Raw genomic sequence first — 9,834 nt, 5'->3', positions numbered from 1 at the left:
AGTCTCATAATTTGTCATGTATCCCGGAGGGATATCCATATATATTTCTTCTTTCAAGTGCCCATGGAGAAATGCATTTTTCACGTCTAACTGATGCAATGGCCAATCCAGATCTACTGCAAGAGATAAAAGAACTCTGACAGTGCTCAACTTGGCAACAGGTGAAAAAGTTTCTTGATAGTCTACGCCATATGTTTATGTAAAGCCTTTAGCCACTAATCTTGCTTTGTACCTTTCAATAGACCCATCAACTTTGTACTTGATAGAGAAAACTCACTTACACCCTACTGGTTTCTTCCCTTTTGGTAAAGAGACAAGAGTCCATGTCGCGTTCTTGTTTAATGCCTCCATTTCTTCATTCATAGCTTGAACCCATCTAGGGTCTTTGATCGGTCACCATTTCCATTGAATTCCCGCCGCTAATCCGACATATTTTCATCACCTTGGTAAGATTTATGTTTGTTTTTAGTTGCATTTGAGTCAATTAGCATGTTTAGTTGGTATGGTATTGCATTGCATTCGATTATGAGTTTATGTCAAAAAGATCTCGTTTATGCTTCGTTTGGTAGTGTCATTGTTACAGGTTTAAAAGCAAGAATGGTGAAGTTCTGGACACTCTGAAGGACAAAAATATGAAAAAACAGCAGGTCAACACGGGCACCCGTGTGCCACAACACTGCCCGTGTTGTTGATCAAGCAGAGCAGAGAGGGAGCAGAAAACAGAGATCAACACGGCCACCCGTGTGCCACCACACGGTCGTGTTGATTAAAACAGTGCATTAACACGGGCACCCGTGTGTAGGGACACGGCCCGTGTTGTTGCCACTGTAACTTATCCTGAAAATAATTAATGCTGAAGAACAACACGGCCACCCGTGTGCCACCACACGGCCACCCGTGTGCCACCACACGGCCGTGTTGATTGAACGCAATTTGGATAACCTAATTTTTGCTGTGTGAACCGATTCTGCTCATTAAGGGTAGTTTGGACCTTTAGCTTGGAAGAGAGTCATCTGAAGCTATAAGAAGGCTTGGAAGAGAAAGAAGAAGAGACCTTTTTGACAGACGAACGAAAGCATTGCATTGAAGAAGATAGCGAATACGGCGGATTTGAAGACGACGAGATTCAAGGGTAGCAACCATTGAAGATCAAACTCTCGTAATTCTTTGTAATGTCTAATCTTTACTTTATGAGTTCTTTAAGTACTATGAGAGGCTAAACCCCCTGATGCTAGGGGGTGGTCCTGATGTTATCGTATGCTATGAATTTGTACCAATGATTTCTTGATTACTATGTTACGTATTTCAATTCAATTGTGTGATGTTATTATGCTTTTGTATCGGACAAATACAAATTAATCTATGACTTCCAATAACAGGATTGTAATTGGTAGGGTTTTCACACAATTGGGTTTATGAATGCATCATCTAGGACTATTAACTTTCGTAAATCACCGTAAACCTTGATATTGTGTATGATTAAAACCAATGATTAATTGAATGGACATTTGAGTAAGAATTGGTAGTTTAATAGTTTCTTCCTTAAGGACTTAAGTAAGAACATTCTGAGGTTAGGTGATTGAATGTATCATATGTATTAAGGAAATCGGGACTGAATTCATAACCGGTTAACTCAACCACTCACCCTAGCATCTTTTATCTTAATCAATTATTTTTACTATTTTTGTGTCTACTATTATAAATTCCAAAACAACCAAACCATTATCTTTTTGTTCTGATAGAATCAAATTAAAATAAGTAATTCCTACGCAATCCTTGAGATCGATACTTGAATATAAAACTCCTTATTACTACATCGGTAAAAATAGTACACTTGCTATTTTTTTGATTAAGTTTTTGGCGCCGTTGCTAGGGATTGCCAAACTACATATTTTAATTTCTATTCTATCGAAATTTTGTTGCTTGCCAACCAAAATTTTATCTGTGACAATTTTGTTATTCAATTCTAATTTTTGTCTAACTTGTTTATGCGAGGTAAGGCCTCAGCGGATTTTCCTTTTGACGCAAATCCAGAAAGAACTCTTCGCGCTCGACTCCGACAAGCTAAGAGAAAGAAACTGGAATTAGCAAAGAAAGCGGAGGAAGAAGTTGTTTCAGTGCACTCAGAGAATTCAGATTCAGACACGGAAACAGTTCCTGAAATCATGGCTGCTAATCCACCACCACCAGAGAGACTCCTCGGTGACTATGGTGGAACCAACACCCCGGGTGGTCGTATGACAATTGTCAACCAACCAGTTACTGTGGAACAATTCCAGCTGCATCCCAACACCATTAATCAACTCGAAAGAAGGTCCTTCTCTGGAAGAGTGAATGAAGATGCCAACAAGCATCTGCAAAGATTTTTAACCATGAGCACAACACTGAAAATGCCTGGACATAGTGAAGAAGCAGTCCGACTTCGTATGTTCCCATTCACTTTAGCAGATGAGGTTGAAGAGTGGTTCTATTCCTTACCTACTGGTAGTATCACTACATAGGAGCACATGGAAACAGCATTCTTGCAAGAGTATTTTCCCGCATCTGTGTCATTACGGAAAAGATATGAGATCCTAAACTTCAAACAGAAGGAGGGTGAGTCACTAGGAGATGCCTACAAACGATTCAAGAGAATCCTAGTGGCTTGTCCTACTCACAACATGGATGAAACTGAACAAATGCAAATGTTTGTCAATGGTCTTCGAATTCAAACAAGACAAATCCTTGATTCAGCAGCTGGTGGCTCAGCTAACTTTGCAACAGCCACCGGTATGAAGAAGATAATTGAAGTTATTGCCTCGAACGAGCATTTAGAGTTATATGATAGGGTATCAAGCAAATCTGCAGTTATTGACTTGAAGCTTGAGACAAATAAACAGGTAAAATTTGAAGAAGTTGTTGCTGCAGAGGTAGAGAAAAGGTTGAGAGCACTAAACATAGGTGCTCAGAAAGTGGCTCAAGTGCAACAGGCACCGAGTGAAGTGTGTGACATTTGCAATGGACCACACAATACTGTTCATTGTTTTGCAACACCGCAACAGATCGAAGATATAAAATTTTTAAAGCAGAACAATCCCTACTCCAACATATACAATCCGGGGTGGAAAAATCATCCCAATTTTGCATGGAAAGACCAAAGAGGGAACGCGCAACAACAGGCACAGGGTCAATATCAAAATCAATATCAGCAGCAGCAACAACAGGTACCTAAGAAGGCAGATTGGGAGATCGCAATTGAAAAAATGGCAGCTCACAACATCCAATTCCAAGAGGAGACTCGAAATAATCAGAAAAACACTACAGAATCCATAAAAAATCTTGAAATTCAGATGGGTCAAATTGCCCAACAGTTAGCTTCAAACTCCCATGCACCTGGCACACTTCCTAGTGGGACAATCGTTAATCCCCGTGATCAAAGTCACATTAAAGTTGTGGTCACCAGAAAAGGAAAGGCTAAGGAACCACAAGTTGACGAACAGGCTGAAGAAGAGGGATTGTTGGAAGTTGACCTGGAGATTAGAGAAGAGCCAAAACAAACTGAAGAAGTGGAAGTCAAGCCGACAAGCCAGCAAGAAAAACAAAAACCAAAGATCACTCTTCCTTTTCCGACAAGAACAAAGAAGAAAGATCTCCATGAATTTTTTTTTGAGAAATTCTTAGAATTATTCAAGAAGCTCGAGATCAACATACCATTTGCTGAAGCTCTGGAACAGATGCCGATCTACGCCAAATTCATGAAAGACATCATATCAAAGAAAAGGTCGATCGACAGCGAGCCAGTTAAGCTAACTGAAACTTGTAGTGTTATTTTGCAGGGCCTAAAAATTCCGATCAAGAAGAAAGGTGGAGGTGCAGTCACTATTCCTTGTAGCATTGGAGATAGATCCTTCAAAAAGGCACTGATTGATTTGGGAGCAAGTGTGAGTCTAATGCCCCTCTCAATTTACAAAAAACTTGAGTTAGGGGAGGTGCAGGATACTCGCATGACACTGCAGTTTGTGGATCATTCTATGAAGAGACCCTATGGTATAGCAACAGATGTTCTGGTGAAGATTGATAAATTTGTATTCCCGGTGGATTTTGTGATACTCGAGATGCCGGAAGATGAGGAGATTCCTCTCATATTGGGAAGACCTTTCCTGGAAACGGGAAGATGCATGATAGATATTGAGGAAGGAACCATGACCCTCAAAGTTTATGATGAAAATCTCAAAATTGATGTGAGGGATACTATGAAATTCAAGGATGACGAAGGAGCTGAAGGAGAATTGCGGTCCAAAACGCAGCGGAAATTAAAATTTTCTCCTTTAGAGATCCTTACGAATGGTCATAATCAGTGATAGAATATTTACCTCTTGTGACGATTGAAACCTTTGGCGTAGATCTCTTGTGACGATCAAAACCTTTGATGCAAATCCTCGAAGCGATCACGAACGTTGAACGATGACAACGTCTCTACTCAGTCCACACGAACAGGTTCCTTCAATCTCAGTGCTAGCTGGTACGAATGAAGGCTTTGAGTGAGAGAGAGAGAGAGAGTGATAGAAAACGAAAATAATGCAACCGCAAAAAAAATTTGCTTCTGCACAAGGGTTCTATTTATAGAACCACTTGTGTGGGCTTCAAGCTAAAAGCCCACTTAAGTGTATTTTGGCCCATATCTTATAATATGCCCAAAATCACTTAAGCTCATGGTACCTTACCATATTTCGTATTCTTCTCAAGTACATCGTACCTTACGATGCTCTATAACTCACTTAAGGGCACCGTACCTTACGGTATTCCTTAGTTACTCTATCTCTCATCAATCCGTCCTTTGTGTGTGACCCTGTAGGTTTTCGTGACGTTGGCAATTATATTAAACCATGCATTTAACATAATAAACAGTGAGCGGTATCTAGCAACACATCACTGCTACCCAAGACACGAAAATGTCATGTGATCTGACAATTCCTTCTGTGATAATAATTATGTGTATAATTACCCTTTTGCCCTTATGTCTATATTGAACACAAGGCATAGACCGTGTCATCCTTGTCCAGTTCAATATTGGGCCCATAGACATTTATCCTGTTATGCAGGATGGGCAAATTCCATCTAGGTCACTCATGTCCCTCAGCATGCTTTGTGGAGTACCCATCAACTGTCTTTATGGTTATCCAGTTACGGACAACGTTGGATCAGCAATAAAGCACTCGACTCTACATCTAGGATCCATAGTGGTTTCAGGTCGAAGAGTGGAATACACTATTATCACCATGAGAATAACTTATGACACCTTGCATAACTTTCTATATAGTATTCTCATAACGGGTCAATCCGGTATAAATATTACTCCTAATATTCATACCTATGTTTAAGACTTGATAACTCTTTATCCATGATCCATGAGATGTGATCATCAGTCTACAAACATAATAGTCTTAATGCTTTAATGTTATCCCACTTCACACTAAAGCTCGACTACGGATACTTTAGGAATAGTGTCCTTATGTTTAATGTGTTCTCATGATTAAGTCACACTTAATACATTAAACGGACTATCTATTCCAGGGACTTTATTAATCAACCATAATAAAGAGAATGCCTTTTATTATTAATAAATAATTCGATACAAGTACCAAAATGTATTGGCCTCTAGGGCTTACACCAACAATCTCCCACTAGCACTAGAGCCAATCAGGCATACCCCGTATGCCCATTGATCTAGTATGGCCATCATGCTTCTGCTGCGCAAGAGGCTTTGTCAGTGGGTCAACTATATTGTCAAGTGTAGGTACTTTACATATTTTCACATCTCCTCTATCTATTATCTCTCGAATGAGATGATAACGCCTAAGTATGTGTTTGGATCGTTGGTGAGATCTAGGCTCCTTGGCTTGTGCGATAGCACCATTGTTATCATAATAGAGACCAATGGGATCCACAATTCTAGGGACTATGCCAAGTTCACTAATGAACTTTTTGATCCAAACAACTCCCTTTTCTGCATTTGAGGCAGCAATATACTCGGCCTCGGTTGTAGAATCAGCAACTGTATCTTGCTTTGAACTTTTCAAGCTCACAGCGCCACCATTTCAGCAAAACACATAACCATTGGAATCATTCATATTAAAGCGTCTCAGCACCTTGTCTATGTACTCTGACTTAGGCCAAGCATTTTATGATCTATCTCTATAGATTCTGATTCCTAATATATATGCTGCTTCACCTAGGTCCTTCATAGATAAGCATTTCCCCACCCAAGACTTTGCTTGTTGCAGGGTAGGGATATCGTTTCCAATAAGTAATATGTCATCTACATATAATACCAGGAATACGATCATGCTCCCACTAACCTTCTTGTAGACATAAGGCTCATCTTCGTTCTTGATGAATCCATATTGTTTTATTGTTTCATCAAAACGAAGATTCCATGAGTAGGTCACAGACTCATCTTGATCCATGAGTAATACATCACCTTGATCAGTTATGAGATATCCATATCTCTCAGGTAGTTGACGTATCCTGCTTGACCTACGCTGGTCTTGTTCTACTTGAGCAGGTTGCTCTTCCACAACTTCTTGTGTTTCCTGCTCTAATTCCTCCATAGGTGTATCTATGCTTTGTGATTCTTGAATTTCTTCAAGCTCTACTTTCCTCCCACTGCTTCCTTTGGAAATAAAAATCCTTTTCTAGGAAAACTCCAGTTCGAGCGACAAACACTTTGCCCTCAGAAGGATTGTAGAAGTAATATCCTCTTGTTTCTTTAGGATACCCCACAAATAAGCATTTGTCAGATTTGGGCTCAAGCTTAGTTGAAATTTGTCGTTTCACATAAACTTCGCAACCCCAAATCTTCATGTAAGACATATGTGGTCTCTTACCACTCCATATCTCATATGGTGTCTTATCAACCTTTTTGGATGGAACACGGTTAAGTGTGTAAGCTGCTGTCAATAGCGCATGTCCCCAAAAGGAGTTCGGAAGATCGGCGTGACTCATCATGGATCGGACCATGTCCAACAGGGTTCGATTTCTTCTCTCAGATGCACCATTCCATTGGGGTGTTCCAGGAGGAGTAAGTTGGGATAGGATCCCACACTCTTTCAGATGGTCATCAAACTCTAGGCTTAAATACTCACCACCTCGATCTGATCGAAGAGTTTTAATATTCTTACCTAGTTGGTTTTGTACTTCATTCTTGAATTCCTTGAACTTTTCAAAGGACTCTGATTTGTGTTTCATTAAATACACATAACCATATCTACTGAAATCATCAGTGAATGTGATGAAGTACTGAAAACCTCCTCTGGCTGGTATGTTCAGTGATCCACATACATCAGTATGTATGAGGGCCAAAAGATCATTAGCTCTTTCACCTTTTCCTGTGAATGGAGACTTTGTCATCTTTCCAATTAAACAAGATTTGCATGTCTCATATGATTCATAATCAAAAGAGTCCAAGAGTCCATCTTTATGGAGTTTGGAAATGCGTTTCTCATTTATGTGGCCTAATCGACAATGCCAAAGGTAAGTTGGATTTAACTCGTTAGGTTTCATCCTTTTAGTATTAATGTTATATATAGGCATTTCGAGATCAAGGACATACAGTCCATTGCTCATTTGTGCAGTAGCATAGAATATATCATTCAAATAAATTGAGCAACAATTGTTCTTTATTATAAATGAAAAACCAAACTTGTCCAAACAAGAAATGGAAATAATATTCCTGCTAATTGCAGGTACATAATAACAGTTCTCTAACTGAATTATTAAACCACTAGGTAAAGTTAATACATAAGTTCCTACGGCTAAAGCAGCAACCTTTGCTCCATTGCCAACTCGTAGGTCAACTTCACCTTTTGCCAAATCTCTACTTCTTTTTAGCCCCTGCACATTTGTACAAATGTGAGAACCGCATCCAGTATCTAATATCCATGATGCAGAAGTAGATAAATTTATTTCAATAACAAAAATACCTGAAATTGAAGTCTCTACTCCATTCTTCGTATCTTCCAGGTACTTTGGGCAGTTTCTCTTCCAGTGTCCGGTCTTACCGCAATGGAAGCAGGTGCCTGCCTTTGCTATGCCTCCAGTAGGCTTCAAAGCAGCAACAGTGGGTCTGGGTTTGGCAACTTCCTTGCCTTTCCCTTTATCACCCTGCTTGGTGGGCCTTTTGTTCTGTCTCTTTCCATTTCTGATCATCAGAATGGACTTCCCTTTTGTCTTCAGATTCTGTTCAGCTGTTCTTAACATGCCTAGCAGTCCAGGAAGAGATTTATCCATATCATTCATATTGAAATTTAGGACAAATTGACTAAATCTATCTGGCAACGATTGCAAGATCAAATCAGTCGCAAGTTCCTTTCCGAGGGGAAAACCCAACCTTTCAAGGTTTTCCACATACCCAATCATCTTGAGCACATGGGGACTTACAGGGGCTCCCTCAGCTAACTTGCTTTGAAAAAGGGCTTTTGAAACTTCAAACCTCTCATGCCTTGCTTGCTCTTGATAGAGCAACTTCAGGTGTTCGATCATATCGAACACTGACATGTTCTCATGTTGCTTTTGCAATTCTGAGTTCATGGTAGCTAGCATGAGACAAGCAGTTTCATTGGCATCATCGACATGCTTCTTATAAGCATCTCTTTCTGCCTTAGATGCAGAACTAGGAGGTTCCTCTTCAGGAACAGGAGTCTCCAAGACATACAACTTTTTATCATGTTTGAGGACAATCCTCAGGTTTCGGTGCCAATCCAGGAAATTTGTCCCAGACAATTTTTCCTTGTCAAGGATTGATCGCAAGATGTTGTTAGAGGTGTTTGCTGTCATGGTTATCTACATAAGGATTAAGAAAATATAAGTATCATTGACATATTTAATTAGGCCTTTAATCAAATATGCTCCCACTATTTTACTCAAAATAAATGACCCTCATCATTTGATTCGGAAAATCCCGTTGGAAGATTTTCTAGTGGGTCGAGATCCATATTTCACTTCGTTCTAAGTCCGCGTAGGCGGATTACACAAAACTAGGTTATTTAGGTAGGAACTCCTTCCAGTTGTATCTCATACAACTCTCGAAAATTTCAGTTGGGTGAATAACTCCTTATTCCAATCCATCATATGAATTATTCCCAACTCTTGCTTCTAAAACATATATGATATTATTATAATTAAGTTTGACCCATTGTCTTAGCAGTTGGATATTACAATTATCCCATCGCACCTTACTAATATAGAACATGCACCTCGCTTTGGCGAAACCTACATTATCCGATACTAGTCTTGATGAGTGCTAAAACTTGGAAAGCAAACATATATAATATCATCATAATTTGTTTAGTTAAGTTTGACCCATTGTTTTAGCAGTTGGATATTACAATTATCCCATCGCACCTTACTAATATAGAACATGCACCTCGCTTTGGCGAAACCTACATTATTCGATACTAGTCTTGATGAGTGCTAAAACTTGGAAAGCATAAACTTAATATTTTAGTTTGAGGGAATTGCAATTGTTATGATCTCACCGGCTTGTTTATCATATAAATCGTCTCTCACATGCATCAACATACATACACATGCATCAACATACATACACAATGAAACAGTTATGGCCCCTAGCGCAATTGTTCTCTCAAGCCAATGAGAGAACCTAAGCTAACCTAATAACGATCTAAGCTTCTCCACGCAAGATCTTCAAGGTTGTCCTCCTTTAATATTGAATTCTTCTCTAAGCTTCTCCAAGCAAGATCTTCAAGATTGTCCTCCTTTGATATTGAAATTTCTTCATAACATTGTCTTCTTCTCTTTCTTCATAACATTACATTCCAGAAGAAACTCGTTTTA

The sequence above is a fragment of the Lathyrus oleraceus genome, chromosome 3, assembly GCF_024323335.1.
Source record: "Lathyrus oleraceus cultivar Zhongwan6 chromosome 3, CAAS_Psat_ZW6_1.0, whole genome shotgun sequence".
Lineage (NCBI taxonomy): Eukaryota > Viridiplantae > Streptophyta > Magnoliopsida > Fabales > Fabaceae > Lathyrus > Lathyrus oleraceus.
This window is presented reverse-complemented; position numbering follows the sequence as displayed.